The 27,055-nt window shown below is 41.7% G+C and overlaps 30 non-coding genes across 30 annotated transcripts; all 30 read left to right on the forward strand.

The window, feature by feature from the left end:
* Positions 1–96: 96 nt before the first annotated feature.
* TRNAR-ACG (transfer RNA arginine (anticodon ACG)) lies at positions 97–169 on the forward strand. Its single transcript has one exon. It is a non-coding gene; the product is annotated as a tRNA-Arg (tRNA).
* Positions 170–362: 193 nt separating this feature from the next.
* Positions 363–435, forward strand: TRNAR-ACG (transfer RNA arginine (anticodon ACG)). Its single transcript has one exon. It is a non-coding gene; the product is annotated as a tRNA-Arg (tRNA).
* Positions 436–1,025: 590 nt separating this feature from the next.
* TRNAR-ACG (transfer RNA arginine (anticodon ACG)) lies at positions 1,026–1,098 on the forward strand. The gene has a single exon. It is a non-coding gene; the product is annotated as a tRNA-Arg (tRNA).
* An 854-nt stretch (positions 1,099–1,952) lies between these two features.
* Positions 1,953–2,025, forward strand: TRNAR-ACG (transfer RNA arginine (anticodon ACG)). The gene has a single exon. It is a non-coding gene; the product is annotated as a tRNA-Arg (tRNA).
* Positions 2,026–2,483: 458 nt separating this feature from the next.
* On the forward strand, positions 2,484–2,556 carry TRNAR-ACG (transfer RNA arginine (anticodon ACG)). Its single transcript has one exon. It is a non-coding gene; the product is annotated as a tRNA-Arg (tRNA).
* A 190-nt stretch (positions 2,557–2,746) lies between these two features.
* TRNAR-ACG (transfer RNA arginine (anticodon ACG)) lies at positions 2,747–2,819 on the forward strand. The gene has a single exon. It is a non-coding gene; the product is annotated as a tRNA-Arg (tRNA).
* Positions 2,820–3,012: 193 nt separating this feature from the next.
* On the forward strand, positions 3,013–3,085 carry TRNAR-ACG (transfer RNA arginine (anticodon ACG)). Its single transcript has one exon. It is a non-coding gene; the product is annotated as a tRNA-Arg (tRNA).
* A 192-nt stretch (positions 3,086–3,277) lies between these two features.
* TRNAR-ACG (transfer RNA arginine (anticodon ACG)) lies at positions 3,278–3,350 on the forward strand. The gene has a single exon. It is a non-coding gene; the product is annotated as a tRNA-Arg (tRNA).
* Positions 3,351–3,544: 194 nt separating this feature from the next.
* On the forward strand, positions 3,545–3,617 carry TRNAR-ACG (transfer RNA arginine (anticodon ACG)). Its single transcript has one exon. It is a non-coding gene; the product is annotated as a tRNA-Arg (tRNA).
* A 192-nt stretch (positions 3,618–3,809) lies between these two features.
* Positions 3,810–3,882, forward strand: TRNAR-ACG (transfer RNA arginine (anticodon ACG)). The gene has a single exon. It is a non-coding gene; the product is annotated as a tRNA-Arg (tRNA).
* Positions 3,883–3,942: 60 nt separating this feature from the next.
* On the forward strand, positions 3,943–4,015 carry TRNAR-ACG (transfer RNA arginine (anticodon ACG)). Its single transcript has one exon. It is a non-coding gene; the product is annotated as a tRNA-Arg (tRNA).
* Positions 4,016–4,873: 858 nt separating this feature from the next.
* On the forward strand, positions 4,874–4,946 carry TRNAR-ACG (transfer RNA arginine (anticodon ACG)). The gene has a single exon. It is a non-coding gene; the product is annotated as a tRNA-Arg (tRNA).
* Positions 4,947–5,138: 192 nt separating this feature from the next.
* On the forward strand, positions 5,139–5,211 carry TRNAR-ACG (transfer RNA arginine (anticodon ACG)). Its single transcript has one exon. It is a non-coding gene; the product is annotated as a tRNA-Arg (tRNA).
* Positions 5,212–5,405: 194 nt separating this feature from the next.
* On the forward strand, positions 5,406–5,478 carry TRNAR-ACG (transfer RNA arginine (anticodon ACG)). The gene has a single exon. It is a non-coding gene; the product is annotated as a tRNA-Arg (tRNA).
* A 192-nt stretch (positions 5,479–5,670) lies between these two features.
* Positions 5,671–5,743, forward strand: TRNAR-ACG (transfer RNA arginine (anticodon ACG)). The gene has a single exon. It is a non-coding gene; the product is annotated as a tRNA-Arg (tRNA).
* A 60-nt stretch (positions 5,744–5,803) lies between these two features.
* Positions 5,804–5,876, forward strand: TRNAR-ACG (transfer RNA arginine (anticodon ACG)). Its single transcript has one exon. It is a non-coding gene; the product is annotated as a tRNA-Arg (tRNA).
* Positions 5,877–6,202: 326 nt separating this feature from the next.
* TRNAR-ACG (transfer RNA arginine (anticodon ACG)) lies at positions 6,203–6,275 on the forward strand. The gene has a single exon. It is a non-coding gene; the product is annotated as a tRNA-Arg (tRNA).
* A 193-nt stretch (positions 6,276–6,468) lies between these two features.
* Positions 6,469–6,541, forward strand: TRNAR-ACG (transfer RNA arginine (anticodon ACG)). The gene has a single exon. It is a non-coding gene; the product is annotated as a tRNA-Arg (tRNA).
* A 60-nt stretch (positions 6,542–6,601) lies between these two features.
* On the forward strand, positions 6,602–6,674 carry TRNAR-ACG (transfer RNA arginine (anticodon ACG)). The gene has a single exon. It is a non-coding gene; the product is annotated as a tRNA-Arg (tRNA).
* Positions 6,675–6,733: 59 nt separating this feature from the next.
* Positions 6,734–6,806, forward strand: TRNAC-ACA (transfer RNA cysteine (anticodon ACA)). Its single transcript has one exon. It is a non-coding gene; the product is annotated as a tRNA-Cys (tRNA).
* Positions 6,807–7,134: 328 nt separating this feature from the next.
* TRNAR-ACG (transfer RNA arginine (anticodon ACG)) lies at positions 7,135–7,207 on the forward strand. Its single transcript has one exon. It is a non-coding gene; the product is annotated as a tRNA-Arg (tRNA).
* Positions 7,208–7,400: 193 nt separating this feature from the next.
* Positions 7,401–7,473, forward strand: TRNAR-ACG (transfer RNA arginine (anticodon ACG)). Its single transcript has one exon. It is a non-coding gene; the product is annotated as a tRNA-Arg (tRNA).
* A 59-nt stretch (positions 7,474–7,532) lies between these two features.
* TRNAC-ACA (transfer RNA cysteine (anticodon ACA)) lies at positions 7,533–7,605 on the forward strand. The gene has a single exon. It is a non-coding gene; the product is annotated as a tRNA-Cys (tRNA).
* A 328-nt stretch (positions 7,606–7,933) lies between these two features.
* Positions 7,934–8,006, forward strand: TRNAR-ACG (transfer RNA arginine (anticodon ACG)). The gene has a single exon. It is a non-coding gene; the product is annotated as a tRNA-Arg (tRNA).
* A 193-nt stretch (positions 8,007–8,199) lies between these two features.
* Positions 8,200–8,272, forward strand: TRNAR-ACG (transfer RNA arginine (anticodon ACG)). Its single transcript has one exon. It is a non-coding gene; the product is annotated as a tRNA-Arg (tRNA).
* Positions 8,273–8,331: 59 nt separating this feature from the next.
* Positions 8,332–8,404, forward strand: TRNAC-ACA (transfer RNA cysteine (anticodon ACA)). The gene has a single exon. It is a non-coding gene; the product is annotated as a tRNA-Cys (tRNA).
* Positions 8,405–14,530: 6,126 nt separating this feature from the next.
* TRNAR-ACG (transfer RNA arginine (anticodon ACG)) lies at positions 14,531–14,603 on the forward strand. Its single transcript has one exon. It is a non-coding gene; the product is annotated as a tRNA-Arg (tRNA).
* A 6,050-nt stretch (positions 14,604–20,653) lies between these two features.
* Positions 20,654–20,726, forward strand: TRNAR-ACG (transfer RNA arginine (anticodon ACG)). The gene has a single exon. It is a non-coding gene; the product is annotated as a tRNA-Arg (tRNA).
* A 730-nt stretch (positions 20,727–21,456) lies between these two features.
* On the forward strand, positions 21,457–21,529 carry TRNAR-ACG (transfer RNA arginine (anticodon ACG)). The gene has a single exon. It is a non-coding gene; the product is annotated as a tRNA-Arg (tRNA).
* Positions 21,530–21,722: 193 nt separating this feature from the next.
* On the forward strand, positions 21,723–21,795 carry TRNAR-ACG (transfer RNA arginine (anticodon ACG)). The gene has a single exon. It is a non-coding gene; the product is annotated as a tRNA-Arg (tRNA).
* Positions 21,796–27,055: the final 5,260 nt, after the last annotated feature.

Below are 27,055 nucleotides of genomic sequence, written 5' to 3' on the forward strand. Positions count from 1 at the left end.
GAGCGGAAGATTCCAAGTTCGTATCCTGGCAAGGGCGTTTTTCAATTTATTTAAAACGCTTCTATTATTTTATGTTCCATCAAAACGTTACTGCAAGGGCCTGTGGCGCAATGGATAACGCGTCTGCCTACGGAGCAGAAGATTCCAGGTTCGAGTCCTGGCAGGCTCGTTTCTTCATATTATTTAAAACGCTTATATTATTTGGTTTTCCATCATATTGTTACTGTGAGAGCTTGTGGCGCAATGGATAACGCGTCTGCCTACGGAGCAGAAAATTCCAAGTTCGTATCCTGGCAAGGTCGTTTTTTCAATTTATTTAAAACGCTTCTATTATTTGGTTTTCCATCGAATTTTAACTGCAAGGGTTTGTGGCGCAACGGATAACGCGTCTGCCTACGGAGCAGAAGATTACAGGTTCGAATCCTGTCAAGCTCGTTTTAAAGTTTATTTAAAACGCTTCTATTATTTGGTTTTCCATCACATTGTTACTGCAAGGGCTTTTGGCGCAATGGATAAAGCGTCTGCCTACGGAGCAGAAGATTCCAGGTTCGAACCCTGGCAAGTTGGGTTTTTCAGTTTATTTAAAACGCTTCTATTATTTGGTTTTTCATCATTTTGTTTCTGTGTGGACTTGTGGCATAACGGATAACGTGTCTGCCTACGGAGCAGAAGATTCCAGGTTCGCATCCTTGCAAGTTCGTTTTTTCAGTTTATTTAAAAAGCTTCTATTATTTGGTTTTTCATCATATTGTTACTGCAGGGCTTGTGGCGCAACGGATAACGCGTCTGCCTACGGAGCAGAAAATTCCATGTTCGAATCCTGGCAAGCTCGTTTTTAAAGTTTATTTAAAATGCTTCTATTATTTGGTTTTTCATCATTTTGTTTCTGTGTGGACTTGTGGCATAACGGATAACGTGTCTGCCTACGGAGCAGAAGATTCCAGGTTCGCATCCTTGCAAGTTCGTTTTTTCAGTTTATTTAAAAAGCTTCTATTATTTGGTTTTCCATCATATATTAACTGCAAGGGCCTGTGGCGCAATGGATAACGCGTCTGCCTACGGAGCAGAAGATTCCAGGTTCGAGTCCTGGCAGGCTCGTTTCTTCATATTATTTAAAACGCTTATATTATTTGGTTTTCCATCATATTGTTACTGTGAGAGCTTGTGGCGCAATGGATAACGCGTCTGCCTACGGAGCAGAAAATTCCAAGTTCGTATCCTGGCAAGGTCGTTTTTTCAATTTATTTAAAACGCTTCTATTATTTGGTTTTCCATCGAATTTTAACTGCAAGGGTTTGTGGCGCAACGGATAACGCGTCTGCCTACGGAGCAAAAGATTCCAGGTTCGGATCCTGGCGAGCTCGTTTTAAAGTTTATTTAAAACGCTTCTATTATATGTTTTTTCATCATTGGGCTACTGCTTGGGCTTGTGGTGCAACGGATAACACGTCTGCCTACGGAGCAGAAAATTCCATGTTCGAATCCTGGCGAGCTCGTTTTAAAGTTTATTTAAAACGCTTCTATTATATGGTTTTTCATCAAATTGTTACTTCGTGGGCGTGTGGCGCAACGGATAACGCGTCTGCTTACGGAGCAGAAGATAACAGATTCGAATCCTGGCGAGCTCGTTTTAAAGTTTATTTAAAACGCTTCTACTATATGGTTTTTCATCATTTGGTTACTGCGTGGGTTTGTGGTGCAACGGATAACGCGTCTGCCTACGGAGCAGAAGATTCCAGGTTCGAACCCTGGCAAGTTGGGTTTTTCAGTTTATTTAAAACGCTTCTATTATTTGGTTTTTCATCATATTGTTACTGCAGGGCTTGTGGCGCAACGGATAACGCGTCTGCCTACGGAGCAGAAAATTCCATGTTCGAATCCTGGCAAGCTCGTTTTTAAAGTTTATTTAAAATGCTTCTATTATTTGGTTTTTCATCATTTTGTTTCTGTGTGGACTTGTGGCGCAACGGATAACGTGTCTGCCTACGGAGCAGAAGATTCCAGGTTCGAATCCTGGCAAGCTCGTTTTTAAAGTTTATTTAAAATGCTTCTATTATTGTGTTTTTCATCTTATTGTTTCTCCGTGGGCTTGTGGCGCAACGGATAACGCGTCTGCCTACGGAGCACAAGATTCCAGGTTCGAATCCTGGCAAGCTGATTTTTAAAGTTTATTTAAAACGCTTCTATTATATGGTTTTTCATCAAATTGTTACTTCGTGGGCGTGTGGCGCAACGGATAACGCGTCTGCTTACGGAGCAGAAGATAACAGATTCGAAACCTGGCAGACTAGTTTTAAAAGTTTATTTAAAACGCTTCTATTATTTGGTTTTCCATCATATATTATCTGCAAGGGTTTGTGGCGCAACGGGAAACGCGTCCGCCTACGGAGCAGAAGATTCCAGGTTCGAATTCTGGCAAGCTCGTTCTTAAGGTTTTTTAAAACGCTTCTATTATGTTATGTTCCATCAAAACGTTACTGCAAGGGCTTGTGGCGCAATGGATAACGCGTCTGCCTACGGAGCAGAAGATTCCAGGTTCGAATCCTGGCCAGCTCTTTTTTCAATTTATTTAAAACGCTTCTATTATTTGGTTTTCATCATATTGTTGCTGCAGGGGCTTGTGGCGCAATGGATAATGCGTCTGCCTACGGAGCAGAAGATTCCAAGTTCGAAATCTGGCAGGCTCGTTTTTTCAGTTTATTTAAAACGCTTCTATTATTTGGTTTTCCATCACATAATAATGCAAGGGCTTGTGGCGCAACGGATAACGCGTCTGCCTACGGAGCTGAAGATTCCAGGTTCGAACCCTGGCAAGATCGTTTTTTCAGTTTATTTAAAACATTTCTATTATTTGGTTTTTCATCATATAGTTACTGCAAGGGCTTGTAGCGCAACGGATAACGCGTCTGCCTACGGAGCAGAAGGTTCCAAGTTCGAATCCTAGCAAGCTCTTTTTTTCAATTTATTTAAAACTTATCTATTATTTGGTTTTCCATCTTATTTTAAATGCAAGGGATTGTGGCGCAATGGATAACGCGTCTGCCTACGGAGCAGAAGATTCCAGGTTCGAAACCTGGCAAGCTCATTTTTAAAGTTTATTTAAAACGCTTCTATTATTTGGTTTTTCATCATCTGGTTACTGCGTGGGCTTGTGGCGCAACGGATAACGCGTCAGCCTACGGAGCAGAAGATTACAGGTTCGAATCCTTGCATGCTCGTTCTTCACATTATTTAAAACGCTTCTGTTATTTGGTTTTCCATCATATTGTTACTCTAAGGGCTTGTGGCGCAATGGATAACGCGTCTGCCTACGGAGCAGAAGATTCCAGGTTCAAATCCTGGCAAGTTGGTTTTTTTCAGTTTATTTAAAACATTTCTATTATTTGGTTTTTCATCATATAGTTACTGCAAGGGCTTGTAGCGCAACGGATAACGCGTCTGCCTACGGAGCAGAAGGTTCCAAGTTCGAATCCTAGCAAGCTCTTTTTTTCAATTTATTTAAAACGTATCTATTATTTGGTTTTCCATCTTATTTTAAATGCAAGGGATTGTGGCGCAATGGATAACGCGTCTGCCTACGGAGCAGAAGATTCCAGGTTCGAATCCTGGCAAGCTCATTTTTAAAGTTTATTTAAAACGCTTCTATTATTTGGTTTTTCATCATCTGGTTACTGCGTGGGCTTGTGGCGCAACGGATAACGCGTCAGCCTACGGAGCAGAAGATTACAGGTTCGAATCCTTGCATGCTCGTTCTTCACATTATTTAAAACGCTTCTGTTATTTGGTTTTCCATCATATTGTTACTCTAAGGGCTTGTGGCGCAACGGATAACGCGTCTGCCTACGGAGCAGAAGATTACAGGTTCGAATCCTGGCAAGCTCGATTATAACGTTTTTTTAAAACGCTTCTATTATTTGGTGTTCCGTCATATTGTTACTGCATGGGCTTGTGGCGCAATGGATAACGCGTCTGCCTACGGAGCAGAAGATTACAGGTTCGAGTCCTGGCAAGCTCACTTTTAACGTTTATTTAAAACGCTTCTAATTTTTGATTTTCCATCATATTGTTACTGCAATTGCTTGTGGCGCAATGGATAACGCGTCTGCCTACGGAGCAGAAGATTCCAAGTTCGAATCCTAGCAAGCTAATTTTTAAAGTTTTTTTAAAACGCTTCTATTATATGGTTTTTCATCACTCGGTTACTGCGTGGGCTTGTGGTGCAACGGATAACGCGTCTGCCTACGGAGCAGAAGATAACAGATTCGAATCCTGGCAAACTCGTTTTTTCAGTTTATTTAAAAAGCTTCTATTATTTGGTTTTCCATCATATATTAACTGCAAGGGTTTGTGGCGCAACGGATAACGCGTCTGCCTACGGAGCAGAAGATTCCAGGTTTGGATCCTGGCGAGCTCGTTTTAAAGTTTATTTAAAACGCTTCTATTATATGGTTTTTTATCATTTGGTTACTGCTTGGGCTTTTGGTGCAACGGATAACGCGTCTGCCTACGGAGCAGAAGATTCCAGGGTCGAATCCTGGCAAGTTCGTTTTTTTCAGTTTATTTAAAAAGCTTCCATTATTTGGTTTTCCATCATATTTTAACTGCAAGGGTTTGTGGCGCAACGGATAACGCGTCTGCCTACGGAGCAGAAGATTCCAGGTTCGGATCCTGGCAAGATCGTTTTTTCAGTTTATTTAAAACATTTCTATTATTTGGTTTTTCATCATATAGTTACTGCAAGGGCTTGTAGCGCAACGGATAACGCGTCTGCCTACGGAGCAGAAGGTTCCAAGTTCGAATCCTAGCAAGCTCTTTTTTTCAATTTATTTAAAACTTATCTATTATTTGGTTTTCCATCTTATTTTAAATGCAAGGGATTGTGGCGCAATGGATAACGCGTCTGCCTACGGAGCAGAAGATTCCAGGTTCGAATCCTGGCAAGCTCATTTTTAAAGTTTATTTAAAACGCTTCTATTATTTGGTTTTTCATCATCTGGTTACTGCGTGGGCTTGTGGCGCAACGGATAACGCGTCAGCCTACGGAGCAGAAGATTACAGGTTCGAATCCTTGCATGCTCGTTCTTCACATTATTTAAAACGCTTCTGTTATTTGGTTTTCCATCATTTTGTTACTCTAAGGGCTTGTGGCGCAATGGATAACGCGTCTGCCTACGGAGCAGAAGATTCCAGGTTCAAATCCTGGCAAGTTGGTTTTTTTCAGTTTATTTAAAACATTTCTATTATTTGGTTTTTCATCATATAGTTACTGCAAGGGCTTGTAGCGCAACGGATAACGCGTCTGCCTACGGAGCAGAAGGTTCCAAGTTCGAATCCTAGCAAGCTCTTTTTTTCAATTTATTTAAAACGTATCTATTATTTGGTTTTCCATCTTATTTTAAATGCAAGGGATTGTGGCGCAATGGATAACGCGTCTGCCTACGGAGCAGAAGATTCCAGGTTCGAATCCTGGCAAGCTCATTTTTAAAGTTTATTTAAAACGCTTCTATTATTTGGTTTTTCATCATCTGTTTACTGCGTGGGCTTGTGGCGCAACGGATAACGCGTCAGCCTACGGAGCAGAAGATTACAGGTTCGAATCCTTGCATGCTCGTTCTTCACATTATTTAAAACGCTTCTGTTATTTGGTTTTCCATCATATTGTTACTCTAAGGGCTTGTGGCGCAACGGATAACGCGTCTGCCTACGGAGCAGAAGATTACAGGTTCGAATCCTGGCAAGCTCGATTATAACGTTTTTTTAAAACGCTTCTATTATTTGGTGTTCCGTCATATTGTTACTGCATGGGCTTGTGGCGCAATGGATAACGCGTCTGCCTACGGAGCAGAAGATTACAGGTTCGAGTCCTGGCAAGCTCACTTTTAACGTTTATTTAAAACGCTTCTAATTTTTGATTTTCCATCATATTGTTACTGCAATTGCTTGTGGCGCAATGGATAACGCGTCTGCCTACGGAGCAGAAGATTCCAAGTTCGAATCCTAGCAAGCTAATTTTTAAAGTTTATTTAAAACGCTTCTATTATATGGTTTTTCATCACTCGGTTACTGCGTGGGCTTGTGGTGCAACGGATAACGCGTCTGCCTACGGAGCAGAAGATAACAGATTCGAATCCTGGCAAACTCTTTTTTTCAGTTTATTTAAAAAGCTTCTATTATTTGGTTGTCCATCATATATTAACTGCAAGGGTTTGTGGCGCAACGGATAACGCGTCTGCCTACGGAGCAGAAGATTCCAGGTTCGGATCCTGGCGAGCTCGTTTTAAAGTTTATTTAAAACGCTTCTATTATATGGTTTTTTATCATTTGGTTACTGCTTGGGCTTTTGGTGCAACGGATAACGCGTCTGCCTACGGAGCAGAAGATTCCAGGGTCGAATCCTGGCAAGTTCGTTTTTTTCAGTTTATTTAAAAAGCTTCCATTATTTGGTTTTCCATCATATTTTAACTGCAAGGGTTTGTGGCGCAACGGATAACGCGTCTGCCTACGGAGCAGAAGATTCCAGGTTCGGATCCTGGCGAGCTCGTTTGAAAGTTTATTTAAAACGCTTCTATTATATGGTTTTTTCATCATTTGGTTACTGCTTGGGCTTGTGGCGCAACGGATAACGCGTCTGCCTACGGAGCAGAAGATTCCAGGTTCGGATCCTGGCGAGCTCGTTTTAAAGTTTATTTAAAACGGTTCTATTATATGGTTTTTTATCATTTGGTTACTGCTTGGGCTTGTGGTGCAACGGATAACGCGTCTGCCTACAGAGCAGAAGATTCCAGGTTCGAATCCTGGCAAGTTCGTTTTTTTCAGTTTATTTAAAAAGCTTCCATTTTTTGGTTTTCCATCATATTTTAACTGCAAGGGTTTGTGGCGCAACAGATAACGCGTCTGCCTACGGAGCAGAAGATTCCAGGTTCGGATCCTGGCGAGCTCGTTTTAAAGTTTATTTAAAACGCTTCTATTATATGGTTTTTTCATCATTTGGTTACTGCTTGGGCTTGTGGCGCAACGGATTACGCGTCTGCCTACGGAGCAGAAGATTCCAGGGTCGAATCCTGGCAAGTTCGTTTTTTTCAGTTTATTTAAAAAGCTTCCATTATTTGGTTTTCCATCATATTTTAACTGCAAGGGTTTGTGGCGCAACGGATAACGCGTCTGCCTACGGAGCAGAAGATTCCAGGTTCGGATCCTGGCGAGCTCGTTTGAAAGTTTATTTAAAACGCTTCTATTATATGGTTTTTTCATCATTTGGTTACTGCTTGGGCTTGTGGCGCAACGGATTACGCGTCTGCCTACGGAGCAGAAGATTCCAGGTTCGGATCCTGGCGAGCTCGTTTGAAAGTTTATTTAAAACGCTTCTATTATATGGTTTTTTCATCATTTGGTTACTGCTTGGGCTTGTGGCGCAACGGATAACGCGTCTGCCTACGGAGCAGAAGATTCCAGGTTCGGATCCTGGCGAGCTCGTTTTAAAGTTTATTTAAAACGGTTCTATTATATGGTTTTTTATCATTTGGTTACTGCTTGGGCTTGTGGTGCAACGGATAACGCGTCTGCCTACAGAGCAGAAGATTCCAGGTTCGAATCCTGGCAAGTTCGTTTTTTTCAGTTTATTTAAAAAGCTTCCATTTTTTGGTTTTCCATCATATTTTAACTGCAAGGGTTTGTGGCGCAACAGATAACGCGTCTGCCTACGGAGCAGAAGATTCCAGGTTCGGATCCTGGCGAGCTCGTTTTAAAGTTTATTTAAAACGCTTCTATTATATGGTTTTTTCATCATTTGGTTACTGCTTGGGCTTGTGGCGCAACGGATTACGCGTCTGCCTACGGAGCAGAAGATTCCAGGGTCGAATCCTGGCAAGTTCGTTTTTTTCAGTTTATTTAAAAAGCTTCCATTATTTGGTTTTCCATCATATTTTAACTGCAAGGGTTTGTGGCGCAACGGATAACGCGTCTGCCTACGGAGCAGAAGATTCCAGGTTCGGATCCTGGCGAGCTCGTTTGAAAGTTTATTTAAAACGCTTCTATTATATGGTTTTTTCATCATTTGGTTACTGCTTGGGCTTGTGGCGCAACGGATTACGCGTCTGCCTACGGAGCAGAAGATTCCAGGTTCGGATCCTGGCGAGCTCGTTTGAAAGTTTATTTAAAACGCTTCTATTATATGGTTTTTTCATCATTTGGTTACTGCTTGGGCTTGTGGCGCAACGGATAACGCGTCTGCCTACGGAGCAGAAGATTCCAGGTTCGGATCCTGGCGAGCTCGTTTTAAAGTTTATTTAAAACGGTTCTATTATATGGTTTTTTATCATTTGGTTACTGCTTGGGCTTGTGGTGCAACGGATAACGCGTCTGCCTACAGAGCAGAAGATTCCAGGTTCGAATCCTGGCAAGTTCGTTTTTTTCAGTTTATTTAAAAAGCTTCCATTTTTTGGTTTTCCATCATATTTTAACTGCAAGGGTTTGTGGCGCAACAGATAACGCGTCTGCCTACGGAGCAGAAGATTCCAGGTTCGGATCCTGGCGAGCTCGTTTTAAAGTTTATTTAAAACGCTTCTATTATATGGTTTTTTCATCATTTGGTTACTGCTTGGGCTTGTGGCGCAACGGATTACGCGTCTGCCTACGGAGCAGAAGATTCCAGGTTCGGATCCTGGCGAGCTCGTTTTTAAAGTTTATTTAAAACGCTTCTATTATATGGTTTTTTCATCATTTGGTTACTGCTTGGGCTTGTGGCGCAACGGATAACGCGTCTGCCTACGGAGCACAATATTCCAGGTTCGAATCCTGGCAAGTTCGTTTTTTCAGTTTATTTAAAACGCTTCTATTATATGGTTTTTCATCAGGTTGTTACTACGTGGGCTTGTGGCGCAATGGATAACGCGTCTGCCTACGGGGTGAGTCGCTGCTAGGTTTGGTTGTGAACGGTTCGTCTTTTTTCGCTCCGTTTTCGCTAAGCCTGTTTGCCGCCTTTAAGGTGTTATTTTAGTTCAAGTTTTTTTTTCTTCTCTGTTAAAACCTTTTTATCTAGTTTCGGTTTCTTGCGGGTGATTCCCCTCCTGGGTCTTCTGATCCAGGATGGATATTATTAAACGGTCGGTTTTTGTGGATTTTGAAGGAAAATTACCGAAGTTTGACGATGTTGCGGAGGCGGTGAAAATTCAATATGGTTTGGATGCGGTGAAATCTGTTGTTTCGTCCACGGGCGGCTACATTTTGGTATTTTCGTCTGAAACTTTGATTAATGAAGCGATTGACACTGGGTTGGAGGTAGACAGCATTACTTATGCCATTTCGAGCGTCACCAAAAAAACTGTTACTACAAATTTTTTCGGCCTTCCGGATTATGTTACTGTTGAGGCGTTGCTGGCGAAGTTGACGATGATGGGCTGCGAAGTCAGAGGTACGATTTCGTGGCGGGAAAAAGCCGGGTTCTATTGTGGTATCCGATCAGTCCGTTTGACGCTCCCGGAAGGTAAATCAGCGTTACCCTACAGTCTTCGAGTTCCGGATGTCTTAAATAGAGAAAATTCTTACCGTGTCACTCATGAATCGCAAGTTAAAGTCTGTAATATGTGTCTAGCATCCGATCATTTATATAAGGATTGCCCTCAATTTATTTGCCGTAAATGTAAAACACAAGGTCATGCTGTGCGTAATTGCCCTACTTGGGAACGACCTGCATTGGAGATGAAGGGACAGGAGCGTGGACAACCCCCTGTCATTGTCGCGGGGGGATCGATTGATCAATTCGCTGAGGGTCGTAAGGATGCCGTCGATGGTCCTGGTTCATTGGGTGCCGGACACGAAGACGTTCATATTGCCACTCCTAACGCAACGCCGATGTCTCAGGGAATGGGCCCCGACCAAGTGGGCCGCGTCAAACCGACTGGTGAAGCTCAAAGGGGTTCCAAGCACCGGATCTCATCTGGTGACACCGATTCAGCTACTAATCCGTCTACAGGTCCTCCGCACAAGATATTTCAGAAGTTGCCATCGGGTCAATGGACCCAAATTAATTTGAATCCAAATGCCGGTGAAAATTCTGACGATTAATGTAGGCGGTTTGCGCGATGTAGAGAAGATGCGAAAGTTGGTTTTGTGGGTGAAGCATTATGATGTGTTGTTGTTGCAAGAGACTCATTGGGAGGCGTCTCATGTAAGTACTTTTCGGACTTTTTTTTCGGGTGCGGTCTACGTGGACTTGAACTTGGACACCAAGTTTTGCGGTGTGGCAATTTGTATTTCGCGGTTACTTGATTTTAAAGAATGTAATTTGATAAGTTCTAACGAGGGCTGGTATATTTTTATTTCCGCTGAAATTGAAGGCGAGAAAGTTGATTTAGGTTCTGTTTATGCCTCAACCGATGCGGTCAATAGATCTATTTTTATGCAAAATTTAATTCCCATTGTTCGTGTGTTAAATCGTCCGCTATTGGGCGGTGATTTTAATGATATTGTTTCTCGAGTTTTTGATCGGCGGTCGCCTGCCAAGATTACGGTGAGTGGAATGACGAATCTTCATCGCTGGGTCTCTTATCTTTCGTTGGTAGACATTTGGCGGTTGCAACATAAAAAAACATTCGATTATACGCGATCGGGGGTGGTTTTTGGTAACTTTGTGAGTTCTCGAATTGATTATTTTTTTGCTTTACATTCAGACGTATATAATATTTCAAAGTGTGCATGTTTTTTGTAGTTTCTCTGACCATAAGGGTGTTTCTCTGATTTTTGAACCTAGTGGTATTCTTAGGGGGCCCGGAACTTGGAGTTTTAATTCTACTTTTTTAGAAGACGCACTTTTTTGCACGGCCATCGAGCGGACAGTTAAAAATAGTTATTCTTGGCCTTGTTATTTAACCGATATCTTTGAGTGGTATGATGCTTTAAAAGCTAAAATACGGGAGTACTGCATTTTTTACGGGCGTCACAAAGCGTTGATGAAGCGGGCTGTATGGGCGGACCTACAAAATAGGCTTCGAGACCTACAAGATTCGCCATTAAAAACAGATACGAATTTAGACGAAATAGCTGCGGTAACGAGTAAATTACGAGATATGGAAGAGAACGATTTGCAGGGTGCATTAGTTCGTTCGAGGTTGGAGTGGAGAGATTTGGGGGAACGCCCCACTCAGTATTTTTTGCGGCTGGAGAAATTTCGTCAGCGTCAACGTCAAATGACTTCTCTGACTCTCCCTTCGGGGGCAATTATTAAAGATCCTGCGTTAATAAGGGAGGAAGTGTTCCGTTTTTATTCGGAGTTGTATACACGAGGCGTTACGTCTCAAGCCGCTACTGACAATTTGAAGAATTTAATCTCAGGGAGGCTTACTGAAGGTCACCGCGATTCCTGCGAAGCCGTCGTGACCTGGAGCGACATTTACAAGGAGTTAACTAATTTGGCCGGAGGGAAGGCCCCCGGTAGAGATGGCTTTACCAATGAATTCCTGCGTTTCTTTATCCCTCTATTAAAGATGACTTTATGCGCTTGGTTGCCGAATGCGAAGCCCGTGGCCTTTTGCCGAATAGCATGCGAGAAGGGATGGTGGTTTTGTTGCCTAAATCGGGGGATTTGACTCTTCTGAAAAATTGGAGGCCAATTACCCTATTGAATGGCGATAGGAAACTCCTTGCTAAGGTTTTTACTCGCCGTGTTTCGCCGCTTTTACCTTTAATTACGTCATCGTGTCAAACTGGTGGCATTCGTGGGCGTACCATTTCCGATACTCCCCGTTTTCTGTCTGATGTCATGGAGTTTTTAAAAATGGAAAATAGGCCAGGTATTTTTCTTCAACTCGATTTGTTAAAAGCGTTCGATCGGGTGGAATGGCCGTATCTATTTGCAATCTTAAAAGCCTTTGGTTTCGGCACACGCTTCCGCGCTTGGATTCAGATGTTTTTAGTTGGCGCCAAGACAGCTATTAAGCTTCATGGATATGTTACCGATTCTTTTGTCATTAGCCGCTCGGTTCGTCAAGGGTGTCCGCTCAGTCCTTTGCTCTATGTTCTATCATCTGAACCTTTTTGCGCCTTACTCGAAACGGACAAACGTATATGTCGGATAATGCTCACGGACTTAACACCGTCCCCTGTGGTGTTTCAACATATTGTTGACTTTTCCATTCTCGTCACTGGGCCTAGGGATGTTACTTACCTTTTGGAGGATATTGAACTTTATTGCCAGTCTTCGGGAGCTGCCATCAATCTTGCAAAAAGTTCTGGTTGTTGGCTCGGCTCCTTGCGATTTCACGCGGACCAGACTGTGGCTGGGCTTGTTATTAGCACCCGTTCAATAAAGGTATTGGGCGTGACCTTGGGCTATGACCATGACGTCGTTGCCACGATGAACTGGGAGGGCCGGTATGAAAAATTTAAAAATGTCCTACACGTTTGGAAGGGTCGTAGTCTGATCATTTTTGGGAAAGTCATTATCATTAACGTGTTAGGAGCGTCGATATTGTGGCATATACTGGAGGTTTTTGATTTACCGGACCGCTGGTTCTCTGATTTTAAGCGGCTCATGTTGGATTTTATTTGGAAGGATCGCCCACATTCTATATCGTACGAAACCTTAACTCGCCATAAGAGTCAAGGCGGGTTTGGATTAATCAATCTTCGGATCAAACAGAAGGTACTTCGTCTGAAGGAATGTTTGCAGCTTGCTACCGGGTCCAAGCCTTCGCATGTCGCATGCGTTGCGTCTCGGTTCTTTGACGAATATGGCGGCGGACTTCGCCAGGGTCTCTCAATCCTACGGATTATAATTGAACGTCGTCTGCTTTGCGCTATGCCGAAACGCCATGGATCAATGTTATTGGCTTGGAAAGAGTTCTTGGCTCTCACGCGATAGACCTTGGTTCCTTTGACCAACCCTATTATGGAGCCCCTATTTTATAACTCAAATCTTTTAATCATGAACATTTCTTTGGCTGAGCGGCGTCTTCTTTCTTCTTGTGGCGTGGTCTACCTGAAAGATATTTGCTACGAGGTCATCCTGGGGTTTCTTCCGGATGAAGCCTTTTTGGAATTGACCGCAGATTCCGGAATCGGTCGCCGTCGGTTGTGGCAAATTTTTCAAAGGATCAAAGATTCTCTCCCTCCCTCGGTACATCGAGTGATACATAGTAAAGAGGTCTACGAGCTTGAGAGGCGGCCAACGTTCGCGCTAGTCGCGGACACAGGGATCTCTGTGGAATTGGACAAAATTACATCTACGTCAATTTCTAAAACTTTCAATGCCGTAACCCCGATTCCGGGATTGAATGGTGAAGAACGTTGGTGGGCTTACTTCGGGGGCCCTTTACAGAAGTTCCGGGTTCCATCACTTGTCAATTCTACGTTGGGTCCCCGTTTGTCAAGTATGAATCTCCGAGTGTATCATATGGGGTTCATGGTCAAGCAGCGGCTATTTCGCGCCGGCATAACAGACGATGATCAGTGCCCGCTTTGTGGCCTTGAAAAGGAGACAGTTTCGCATTTATTTTTGGAATGTCAAGATACGCACGAATGGCTCGATTGGTTATTTTCTTCAGTGTTGTCGCTGTACACGCTGTTTGGTGAAAAGGACATGTGGACGCGTTATATCGTCTTTGGACTCAGGCCTAAAACTGCGGACTCTAAAGAGCATTGGGAGGTCGCGTCCATATTTACTGCTATTGCCAAAGAAGCCATTTGGAGTAATCGTTGTTTGTACAATTTGGGGCAGATAACCAATAAGCGTACGCTTTTTCCCCGTTTTCGTGCTCTCATAAAAACTGAGGCTCGGTACCGCGTGCAATGGCTACTCCTTCATAAGCCGGGTTGTACGGCCGCAATAGATATTTTTCGTAACATATGAGGGGTCAATAATCTTGGAGATATCCTTATGGTCATTAATATTTAAAGTACTTTATTGAAATGTGTATTTTGTTGTATTTGCAGTAGTTATTATTTTCTATAACTGAGGATTTTTTATCAATGATATTTTGCTTATTTATTTTTCATGTTGTTTCTAACTTCAATTGTGTAATGCTTTTAATAACACTGCTTCACATATATATAACATTGCTGGATGTACGTAGGTTTAAATTGTTAAATTTGTTTTAAATATTAACACTGTGCAATAATGCATGTAACAAAATAAAAATTTTAAATAAAAAAGAAAAAAAAAGCGTCTGCCTACGGAGCAGAAGATTCCAGGTTCGAATCATGGTAAGTTCGTTTTTTCCGTTTATTTAAAATGCGTCTATTATTTGGTTTTCCATCATATGTTAACAGCAAGGGTTTGTGGCGCAACGGATAACGCGTCTGCCTACGGAGGAGAAGATTCCAGGTTGGGATCCTGGCGAGCTCGTTTTAAAGTTTATTTAAAACGCTTCTATTATATGGTTTTTAATCATTTGGTTACTGCTTGGGCTTGTGGCGCAACGGATTACGCGTCTGCCTACGGAGCAGAAGATTCCAGGTTCGAATCCTGGCAAGCTGATTTTTAAAGTTTATTTAAAACGCTTCTATTATATGGTTTTTCATCATATTGTTTCTGCGTGGGCTTGTGGCGCAACGGATAACGCGTCTGCCTACGGAGCAGAAGATTCCAGGTTCGAATCCTGGCAAGCTGATTTTTAAAGTTTATTTAAAACGCTTCTATTATATGGTTTTTCATCAAATTGCTATTACGTGGGCGTGTGGCGCAACGGATAACGCGTCTGCCTACGGAGCAGAAGATAACAGATTCGAAACCTGGTAGACTAGTTTTAAAAGTTTATTTAAAACGCTTCTATTATTTGGTTTTCCATCATATATTATCTGCAAGGGTTTGTGGCGCAACGGGAAACGCGTCCGCCTACGGAGCAGAAGATTCCAGGTTTGAATTCTGGCAAGCTCGTTCTTAAGGTTTTTTAAAACGCTTCTATTATTTTATGTTCCATCAAAACGTTACTGCAAGGGCTTGTGGCGCAATGGATAACGCGTCTGCAGAGTCTTGTTTGCTTTTTCGTCGGGAACGGTTGTCTTTTTTACGCTCTCGTTCTCGGTGTTTTCTTGCGGCGGTACGTACCACTTTACCGGTTTTCTACCGTGTTTTCTTTTTCCCTTTCTCGTTGTTTTCATTTTTCGTGTTTGGATTTTATTTTTCTTCTTACGGTTGTCCCCGATTTCGGGAGGCCGCCACTATGGAGGCGCTAAAGCGTAGCGTCTTTGTGGTTGTCGAGTCATTGACTCCGGGTATTACTAAGGAGATTATTGCAGTATCGGTTAAAATGGTTTTCGGAACTGATGCTATTTCATCGGTTGTCCCTGGTGTAGGTGGTTTTTTTGTTTGTTTTTTTACTGAAGCGGACGCGGAAGAATGTATTAAGTCGGGGTTGATGGTCGGCAGCGTTTTACGGGCGGTCGAAAGTGTATCGGCGCGATCTGTTATTTTGAAGTTTCTCGAAGTGCCGGAGTTTGTCACGGACGACGCTATTCGCGTTAAACTAGAAGCTTACGGGTGTGAACTTAAAGGCGCTTTCGTGTGGGTAAAGTCCGATGGCTTGTTCTACGGGGAGCGTAACGTTCGCGTCACGTTGCCTCAAGGTGTATCTTCGCTGCCTTACAGTTTAAAGGTATTGGATGTTATGGGTCGTGAAAACGTTTATCGCGTTCGCCACGAAGCACAGACCCGGGTTTGCAACGGTTGTCTCCATTCTGGACACCTCTATCAAGATTGTCCCAACAATATCTGTCGTCGCTGTGGTCATGGTGGTCATTTGGCCAGGTCATGCCCTGGGCAGGGTACTGCCGCCTCAAAGATGGAAGAGCGTCGACGCGATATTTCCGGTTCCCGCAATGAAGTCGCCGACAAAGAACAAAGGACAGAGGATCCCGCAAATGAACGACCTGCTGGGTCTGATATGTCAAAGCGGAAACCAGAAGGTGACATCGACATGGCTGATGCTGATTTAGACGACTCGCTTTTTGCCAACCGCCTTTCCAAGGTTGCGGTGGGCAGTGGGAAGCATTCCCTCCCCACTTCGAGTTCAGATTTGGATCCCGCCAAACGTCAACTACCTTTCAACCAACCTGGGTTCCAGTTTCCGTCACTCGAGGCAGCTCGGAACGCGAGTCTTCCTCCGTCTACTACTGCACCGTCTCCGGGAGCTGCTTTGTCGTCGTCTTTCTTCCAACCTCCAAACGCTCATGGTTCTCCGGGTAATTTCTCTTAATATCAATGGTCTACGTGATGTCAATAAGATGAAAGAACTAGTGGAATATGTAAAAACATTTGACATTATTTTTTTACAAGAAACTCATTAGGATTCGTCTCATGTTGCGCTTTTTAAAAATATGTATTTCGGTAAATGTTTTTTATCTAACGATGACGCTACGGGGTTTTGCGGGGTATCAATTTTAATTAATCCGAAACTCGATTTTAAAACTGCAAATGTTTTTCATATTGTTCGGGGTCGTAGTTTATTAGTTTCGGCTGAAATATCCGGTGATCTATTTCATTTTTTAAATGTGTACGCGCCTAATTCGGCGACTGACCGTGGTTTGTTCTTTACAGTCATCGCATCTAACTGTCCTACCGGCCGTTTAATTTTAGGCGGCGATTTTAACGATATTTGTCATAGCCTACGGGACCGCCTTCCTGCTAGTTGTAGACCTAACAAGTCACAATTTACGGCCCTTCATAGACTTGCCACCAAATTACATGTTACTGACACTTTTCGACTCAAAAACAATGACAAAAGGGACTTTACGCGTTCTGGCTACGTTTTTGGCCGGTTTATCCGCTCTCGTATTGATTACATTTTCGTAAAAAAATTTGATTCTTTGAATATTCAAAATGCTTTTATTCGTGACTGTCCGATTTCCGATCATCGCGCCGCGATCGCTCATTTTGATTTTGGAGGAGTTCCTAGGGGCCCTGGAACCTGGTCCTTTAACGATTCGCTACTTGAGGATGAGGTTTTCTGTTCGTGCGTCAGGCGAATTATCACTAGGAGTTGCTCACGCGAACACTATTCTACGGATATTTTTGACTGGTAAGAAACCCTCAAACGTACAATTCGTGATTACGCAATATTTTACGGGAAAGCCGCCGCTTCCGAACGTCGGCACACCAGGACGCTCTTGGCTTGTCAGTTGGAAGAGTTGTCACGTCGTTTATCAATGCAAGACCCGGTTTGTGGCGAATTCGTCAAAGTTCAAAATTTGATCAAGGAACATGACCACTATCTATTGCGGGGCGCTGTAATTCGCTCCAATACCGAGTGGCGTGATTTGGGGGAGCAACCTTCGGGCTATTTCTTGAGTCTCGAAAAACATCGGCAAACCCGGCGGTCAATTAAAAACTTGACTTTAGCAGACGGCTCATCAATTCACGATGGCGCTTCCGTTCGTCAGGAAATATTTTCTTATTATGAAAACATGTATCGCGCGTCGGACAGTGATGACTCTCAAGCTGCACGTTTTGCCTCCTTTGTTGCCGGAAAGTTACCACCGGATTTGTCTGCCGCTTGCGAAAGTCCCGTTTCTTGGGAAGACATCCACAAATCTTTGAACGCTATGGCAATAGGCCGTAGCCCAGGTCTCGATGGCTTCACAGTCCATTTTTGGCGTTTCGTACTCCCGTTGATAGCCAAGGATTTCGTAAGGCTTGTTGAAGTCATGTTTGCCACGGGACAAATGCCTCTCTCTATGACTCAAGGCATGATCATTCTTTTACCGAAAGATGGCGACTTAACGTTATTGTCTAATTGGCGTCCCATCACGTTGCTCAACGTCGACCGTAAAGTTATTGGTAAAGTCTTGGCTACTCGCATGGCATTGGTGGCGCCTACAGTCATTTCGCCCTGCCAAACTGGAGCTATTCGTGGCCGTGATGTCGCGGGCACAACACGATACCTTGGCGACGTTGCCTCGTATCTGGCACTCCACAGACAGCCGGGACTTTTCTTGAAAATGGATTTACGGAAAGCGTACGATTTCGTGAACTGGTCATTTCTATTCCGGGTACTGCAAGCTTTCGGGTTCGGTCCCCATTTTCTCCGATGGATTCAACTACTCCTGGTGGGTGGTCGTACAACGATCAAGGTCAATGGTTTTTTGACGAACTTTTTTCGTCTTGGAAGATCTGTCCGTCAGGGCTGTCCTTTAAGCCCTTTATTATACACTTTTTCGACCGAGCCACTTTGCCTCGCGTTATCGCAGTCTTCGAGTATCCCGCGTCTGCGTATTTGCAACAGCGACTCCCCGGTACTCTTTCAACATGTAGACGACAACACTTTGTCTTTAGCGGCTGAAACTTCGGTACGCGTCGTGGTATCGATTTATCATGACTACGGCAGCGCTTCTGGGGCGGTTATAAATCTGGACAAAAGTAGCGGGCAATGGCTCGGGTCTTGGACAAACCGACCAGACAAACGGATTGAATGAATTATGGTATCCAAGGAGCCATTAAAGGTCTTAGGGGTAGTACTTACTTCGAACCACGCTCTCTCTGACTCTCTCAACTGGGAACCGGCTATTTTACGTATTATGGCTGTCTTGCGCGCGTGGAAACGGCGCCCGCTTTCACTCTTCGGGAAAATAATAATAATAAATTGTCTGGCCACTTCCAAGCTTTGGCACCTCACTCGTGTATTGCCTTTGTCGAATAAACTTGCTGACCAAATAAAAGCTGCTTTTCTGGATTTTATTTGGGGTTCTGGCTATCACGCTCTCGCTTATTCAACGCTGATCAGACCAAAGGTAGTCGGCGGTTTTGGCTTAGTGGATGTCGTCCAGAAACTACACTTTTTGCGTATCCAAGAGTGCCAAACACTCATCCTGCGTGAGTTACCCGTTCATGACGAATCCATACACAACAACTTACTGTTGGAATACGGCAGTGGGTTGACAAGACAAGAAGAAACTTTCCGTTCGCCATTTAATCGGGCTCTGCTTGGGCGTTTGCCGCCTCGGTACGTCGAACTCCTCACAAGTTCGCACTCGCATCTTACGAGTATAGCCTCTACCGTGATGCCTCGGTCAGATCCACTTTCCGAACCACTGTTTCTGAATCCTCGAATTTCTTTACCACAGCGCTATCACAAAGAATCCCGTATTATGGCTCAGGCTGGCTTCAAAACACTGCGCGACATCCATTACGAAGTCATCCCCGGTTTTATACGACCTCATGCCTTGATTGAACAGTGCCAGATCGAACTCCCTTATAGCGAATTACCTCTCGATCGACTTCTCGAATTGTACACCTTGATCCGGTCTGCACTGCCAGCTGACTGGGCTGTTCTCTTTCATGTTTCAGCGCCTCCGGTGCTCTCGTCGTCGGATCGGTCAATTCCTTACCTCGAAATCCGCCGTAACGCTAGTGAAATTTTAAATACGCCGCAAAGTTTAAAATCTATTGCCTTCGATCGTTTTGCGGGCACATTCCCTGAATCTTCCGGCGAAGAACGGTGGCGGTCTTTCTTTGGGGGTCCCCTCCCTCGAGTGAAGTTTAAAACTTTGGCCAACACTACCCTTGGAGCCACTTTATCCTCTACCAATTTAAAAATTATTCATCAAGCTCTCGCAGTGAAGAGTCGACTTTTCAAAGCTGGTCTTGTGACAACGGATCGTTGTCCATTATGTGACAATGCCCCCGAAACGGTTGCACATTTGTTCCTGTCTTGCTCGGTAACGCGAAACACCTGGCACCAAGTATTCACAATGTTGTCTGTCTATTTGCAACAACCAGGCTTTCAATTCGGTAGCGAACATTACGAACTTATTATTTATCACCGCGTTGATCGGAAATTGGGACAGTGTAACGACTTTTGGCATTGCCTTTTTCTATTAATTAGTGTAATTAAGCATGAACTTTGGAAGTATCGATGTAAAATAGTTTTTGAGCAGGAACTAAACAAACCTAGTGTGTGGTGCTTTCAACTATTTCTGGCCAACATACGGCGCGAAATTAAACTTCTCACACTGGTATACTTGAAACATCCCTCTAAAATTGATCTTGTAAAGGTTTTAAACAATTTTCTTAAATTATTACCCTAACATTTTATCTGTTATGTGTTAAGTAGTAACAATTCTAAAAGTATTTATTTCTCTATTGACTTTTGATATATGGCATTGTTGTATATGACGAATATGTATAGTTTTCTTGATGGGTGAATAAGAAAAAAAAAAGGCGTCTGCCTACGGAGCAGAAGATTCCAGGTTCGAACCCTGGCAAGATCGTTTTTCAGTTTATTTAAAACACTTCTATTATTTGGTTTTTCATCATACAGTTACTGCAAGGGCTTGTAGCGCAACGGATAACGCGTCTGCCTACGGAGCAGAAAGTTCCAAGTTCGAATCCTAGCAAGCACTTTTTTTCAATTTATTTAAAACGTATCTATTATTTGGTTTTCCATCTTATTTTAAATGCAAGGGATTGTGGCGCAATGGATAACGCGTCTGCCTACGGAGCAGAAGACTCCAGGTTCGAATTCTGGCAAGCTCGTTTTTAAAGTTTATTTAAAACGCTTCTATTATTTGGTTTTTCATCATCTGGTTACTGCGTGGGCTTGTGGCGCAACGGATAACGCGTCAGCCTACGGAGCAGAAGATTACAGGTTCGAATCATTGCATGCTCGTTCTTCACATTATTTAAAACGCTTCTGTTATTTGGTTTTCCATCATATTGTTACTTTAAGGGCTTGTGGCGCAATGGATAACGCGTCTGCCTACGGAGCAGAAGATTACAGGTTCGAATCCTGGCAAGCTTGTTTATAACGTTTTTTTAAAACGCTTCTATTATTTGGTGTTCCGTCATACCGTTACTGCGTTGGCTTGTGGCGCAACGGATAACGCGTCTGCCTACGGAGCAGAAGATTCCAGATTCCAGGTTCGAGTCCTGGCAGGTTCGTTTCTTCACATTATTTAAAACGCTTCTATTATTTGGTGTTCCGTCATAATGTTACTGCATGGGCTTGTGGCGCAATAGATAACACGTCTGCCTACGCAGCAGAAGATTACAGGTTCGAATCCTGGCAAGCTCGTTTTTAACGTTTTTTTAAAACGCTTCTATTATTTGGTTTTTCATCATTTTCTTACTGCGTGGTCTTGTGGCGCAACGGATAACGCGTCTGCCTACGGAGCAGAAGATTACAGGTCGAATCCTTGCATGCTCGTTCTTCACATTATTTAAAACGCTTCTATTATTTGGTGTTCCGTCATTTTGTTTCTGCATGGGCTTGTGGTGCAATGGATAACGCGTCTGCCTACGGAGTAGAAGGTTCCAAGTTCAAATCCTGGGAAGTTGGTTTTTTCAGTTTATTTAAAACGCTTCTATTATTTTGTTTTCCATCATATGTTAACTGCGTGGGCTTGTGGCGCAACGGATAACGCGTCTGCCTACGGAGCAGATGATAACCGGTTCGAATCCTGGCAAGCTCGTTTATAACGTTTATTTAAAACGCTTCTATTATTTGGTTTTCCATCATAAACTAACTGCAAGGGTTTGTGGCGCAACGGATAACTCGTCTGCCTACGGAGCAGAAGATTCCAGGTTCGAATCCTGGCAAGCTCGTTTTTAAAGTTTATTTAAAACGCTTCTTTTATTTTATGTTCTATCAAAACGTTACTGCAAGGGCTTGTGGCGCAATGGATAACGCGTCTGCCTACGGAGCACAAGATAACAGATTCGAATCCTGGCAAACTCGTTTTAAAAGTTTATTTAAAACGCTTCTATTATTTGGTTTTCCATCATATTTTAACTGCAAGGGTTTGTGGCGCAACGGATAACGCGTCTGCCTACGGAGCAGAAGATTCCAGGTTCGAATCCTGGCAAGCTCATTTTTAAAGTTTATTTAAAACGCTTCTATTATTTTATGTTCTATCAAAACGTTACTGCAAGGGCTTGTGGCGCAATGTATAACAGTAGTTTACCCCCCTATTCCTGGATACGCGAGGGGGGCGCAGCGTGCTTTCCCCCACGCGTCCCCAGCTGCGTGACGGGGGGGAATGAAGCGGGGAATCGCGATTCCGCCCCCCCTCGGGCGCGTGTCACGCGCGCGTGACCTGAATAATTAATGAGATTAACAGGTGTTAATTAGTTGACCTGTCAATCAACTAGAGTAGGTAAGCAAGTGTTTTAAAAAGGGTGAATATTAATGAGCGTGGTATTGTTTAACTAGGTGGATTACCGTTATGGGTCATTGACCTGTTAGATAGTAACATGTGTTTAGGATCATCAAGTAGTTATATTATATGTTTGAATATTAATTTTTGGCGGGAAAGTGTAAGCGTCGATCAACAAGTGGTTAAACTCTTTAGGTTTATTACATGTTTGACATGATTTTGGCGGGGAAACGGGTAAAGTTTGTACTCTATTACATGTTTGTATCTTTATAATTAACCGTTAGAGCTAATTGACCTGGTAGCTATATGGTTGTTAAAGTTTTGGCGCGAATTTAACATGCGTTTATGATGATGTAAGCGCGAAAATGAACAAGTGGAGGGGGATAAAGTTTGTATTTACTAGTATAAACGTTTGCATGGTTTAATTACCTGACAACGGTTAGGAAGCGTCTTTGGGATTATGGACCCGAACAAGTGATCTCTTTTAGTGGATGTTATATGGTTGAGCTTTTAGCATTTTGGCGAGAAAATTATTTAACATGTTCTGAAGACGGTTAGCGTGGAAGTATTACCTGTCAAGACATCAATGTTAGGAAGCGTCTTAAGTAATCTTAAGAAGTAAATATTAATGAGTTTTATAAGCTATGTTTTAACGTTAGGAAGCGTGGTAAAAATGATTCACTTTTAATGACTGAACATAACGGGATAAAGCTTGTATCGTGTTATAACCTGTCATTCGTGGTCATCTTTATAGTGTCCCACCAGGGGTGTCTCATTGGGTAACAAGTTGTCCCTATATGGTTCGTTAATGATTATAGCCGCGTCACGTGATCATCTTATTTACGGTAATTGAAATGGGTCTTCCATAAAGATTGCTGGTGAAAGTTTAACATTTGTCAATGCTTCACCACTAGACTGGTATCTTTGGATTCGGGTAGAAGTTTCAAATATAAGTCACCCCTAATACGGGCACATTTTTAACGGTTTTTAGGTTATTAATCTTTATGCACATAAAAAGTATAGACTCTTAAACGCGCCTTCCCGAAGCGCGGTAAAAATGATTCATATTTACAACACACAACGGGGTAAAGTTTGTAGGCTGGTTTCGAGTGGTCTCTCTTTTAGCGGTTGTTAGTCATTTTTGGCTGGAAAATTCATGTGTTTTGGCCGCCATCTTTAATGATTCATATTCAAACGGGTTCTGTGTATTGAAAAGGGTGTCCATGTCTGTTATTTTTAGGAAATTTGCCATATATACTTTAGATCAAGTTTGTTTTTAAACAAGTTGTCCCTAAAGGATTTTTATATATATTAACATGAAACGTCACATTAAAAGTCGGTAGATGGCTTGGGCCTAGCTGATTATTATTATGACATTGTAAATGCATCAAAAACTATATATTACCGTCACTTAACCTTTAAAAACGACGCGCGGGAAAGTTTGTGAAGTAATTAGGGAGTGGATATTTCAAGTTTTTTAAACATAGTCAATACGTTAATAACGGGATAAAGATATTTGATAGGGGTTAAATCAACAAGTGGTCTTAAAAGGAAATATTAATCAGTTTGATAAGCGTTGTTTTATTAACCGTTAGGAAGCCCGATAAAAATGACAAAGGCTTAATATAAGTTTGTAATTCTCTTTTAGCTGTTATTAAATGAACTCTTAGTAATTTGTAAAATTCACGTGATTTGGCCGCCATCTTTAATGTTGCATATTCAAACGGATAGGGTGGCAATCTTTGTTATTGTTTTAGGAAATTTACCATATTTACGTCAATTTTTTAACGCTTTTTAAACAAGTTGTTCCTAACGGATTTTTATATCGTTACGTACCTAGATGACTTGAACTTGATTATTATGACATATGTATCATATATTACCGTCACGTAACTTTTAATAACGACGCAAGGGAAAGCTTTCTAATTTATATTGAATACATTGCCACTATACGAAATATTTACATAAATTAAACAAGGTCGGTTGCTTATTTGAATAAAATTGATAATAAAACTTTTTTACAAAACTCAAAAATGAATAATACAATGTTATAAAATAATTTTCAACTCTGAACCTGAAATTAAATGTGTTTGTCAAATTGTTATCACTTTTCTAAATTATCTTATATCCTTCTATGTTTAAAATAAAAAACTCTGATTTAAATTTAAGACTTTATTTATATTTTACAACATTTGTTGTTGACACAAAGGAACTATCGTTAATAACATTTAACACGCTATCAATAAAAACCACTAACTCGTCTATCGCCTTTAAGAATCCAGTTTTTGGGGGTCGTTCCAAATGCATTTCGTGAGAATTTTGCTCTTTTTGAAAATATCTCATTCTTTGTGCAATCAAATCCATTTCAAGTTGACGATTCATTTTTTTCAATTCTTTATTTATATGTTTAATCAGTTCATAGTCCTTGTTTTCTTTATAAGTCATTATTCCACAACAAAAACAAAGCGAAACTAGTTTGTATAAAACGCGATGTGGTTAGTTCAGTACAGGTCGGACACAAAGGAATCTGATTACCGCTAACTATCTCTCTACGCCGTTAGAGCTCCTCTGATTACCGCGAACTATATCTCTCTCCACGGCGTTAGCGCTCCTTTAAAGGAATGCTTTTTTCTCCGCGTTTATCTCCATTTTTAACGCTGTGATTTATTTAGAACAGGTGTTGAGCGGAGAATCCCCCGTTGCTATGGTGACCTCGGCGCGACGTTTATTTGAGTATCAACAAACTTAGCAAATAACCTCGCATGGTTTAAATGTTCTCCACTTAAATATACGTCGCTATCTATGGATATTTTCATTCGGATACATGATTACCTGATATGAAAACTGTACAAGTTTCAATTTTGGTTTAGTTGTCCCAAACAGGGGAAACCATTTTCGTGTAAAGTTAATCTAACAATGCCTCACGTACATAAATCGTTTACGTATACATTGTTTTATATTACGGTACCATCGGTCTGGTCTAATAAGAAATCGAACATGTTTTGTTCGCGAAAGATAAGGAGAATGAGATTAAGAAACTATCATTTTTAATATTACCACTTCTATAATGAACTAAGGTAGTGCTTTGGGGTCCATACCGTTACTTAAACAAGTCGCTCCTATATGAACTTTTAAACGGTTATTCGTGTTAAACGTGTACATTGCATAAAACATTTACGACAACATATAACCAGTCGAACATGTCTGCGATTATTTATAATTTTGCGTTAGTTTATCAATAATATCGTGTATATAAATTATAGTATTAAGAACTATATTTGTATTGAGCCGTTATAAATGTCGTAAAAATCTTTAATATTTAAATCTATCGTTAACTAGCTGTATATTATTCCGTGTTTACCAAGCGGCACGAGGAATGTTTACGTAGCGGTTTAATAGACTTTAACATGTACGGTCCGTTAATTTTCGTAAGTGGTAGCGAAATTATGGAAGGGGCCACTACGTGAAAGAACGCTCATTCAATTTGTGAACCTTTAAAATGAGTTTAAAGGTAAAATAGTGGTAGCAGATATGGGCTTATAGTAATATTTACAGATTCTATTTAGATTTTAGAGTGGCATTGCCATTTCTCACCACTAGGGGTAAATTGAACTCTTATAAACGTTCGTTGTTTATTAAAGGACATTATAGTATTGCCAGCATTAAAGGACATTATAGTATGGCCATTTCTCACCACTAGGGGTAAATTGAACTCTTATAAACGTAACAAATAACGAACGTTACTTAATTCGTTGACCGAGGGTATTAAAGAGCATTATAGTTTCACCACCAGGGGTAAATTAAGAACTTAGTGGCAGCACACACTACCCTGATTGTAACGACTGCGTTATTAATGTAAGCAATGTTTAAATACTTGACCAACGAATGTTCCTGTATGTTAGTTTAATGTTGATATTTCGGTTAATAATGCAGTAAAAAAGCTAAGCCTAACAAATACGTTGTCGTCAAAACTCGGACCAAAGCTATAACTTGTTTTTCTGTTATAATCTCCCGCGTATTAATTTGGTAATAATAATGGTTAAACGTATTTTATAGCGTCATATGAAATAACGGGCGGAAATAACTTACTGGCAGGTGTTTTCGGTATTGAGTGTGGCGGCTGAAAGGGCAATTTTGGACTATTTGGTACCGTTTGAGAGGCGGTATTATTGAACTATACATGATAAGTTTAAAAAAGTTTAACATATTGGAAGAAATGCCTTTCTTCGAAGAGTACCCTTTAATAACGCTCGTCTGTTTAACTATATATTTGGTTTTTTTTCTTGTGCCAGGTGTTTTGAAAACCATAACCACTAGATAGCGGTTTTTAAGTTACCGCTAGGTGACGCTAGTTACAATTTACCGCTAGGTGACGACAGTGGCCGCTACGTGACACCGGTTACATTTTACGCGAGCTAAATTTTTAACCAGCTTTAAATACGTAAAAATGCACTTTGAAGAAAAAGAATAGAGAGTTTCAACTCAAATTTTTCGGCAACCTTTTTAAATGTAAACGAGTTGGCAAACGCCGGCTTTTTTTACGTTGGGAATAAAAATATTGTCATGTGTTTCTGTTGTGATGGTTTGGTTAACGATTGGAAAGAGGGGAATGTACCTTTACTAATTCACATCCAACGGTTCCCGAATTGCAAATTTGTTCAGGATGAAACTACGGATAACATTCCCGTGCTACGCGAAACGAACGATTTTTGGAATTTAGGACCTATGCGATCTGAATTTCTAAGATTACAGTCGTTTAAGGATTTCCCGATTGATTACATAGACGTGAGAGATTTAGCACAAGCAGGTCTCTTCTACACGTACAACAAAGATTATGTCAAATGCTTCTGTTGTTCTGGAGAGCTATTGGTTTGGGACAAGAACGATATTCCGATGGAAGAGCACCCTAAATATTACCCGAGATGTAAATTCGTTTTAAACCAGAACTGCGGTAATATACCATACGAGCATGATT

This window comes from Leiobunum rupestre, chromosome 3, assembly GCF_980474605.1.
Source record: "Leiobunum rupestre chromosome 3, qqLeiRupe1.1.hap1, whole genome shotgun sequence".
In the NCBI taxonomy this organism is placed as follows: domain Eukaryota; kingdom Metazoa; phylum Arthropoda; class Arachnida; order Opiliones; family Sclerosomatidae; genus Leiobunum; species Leiobunum rupestre.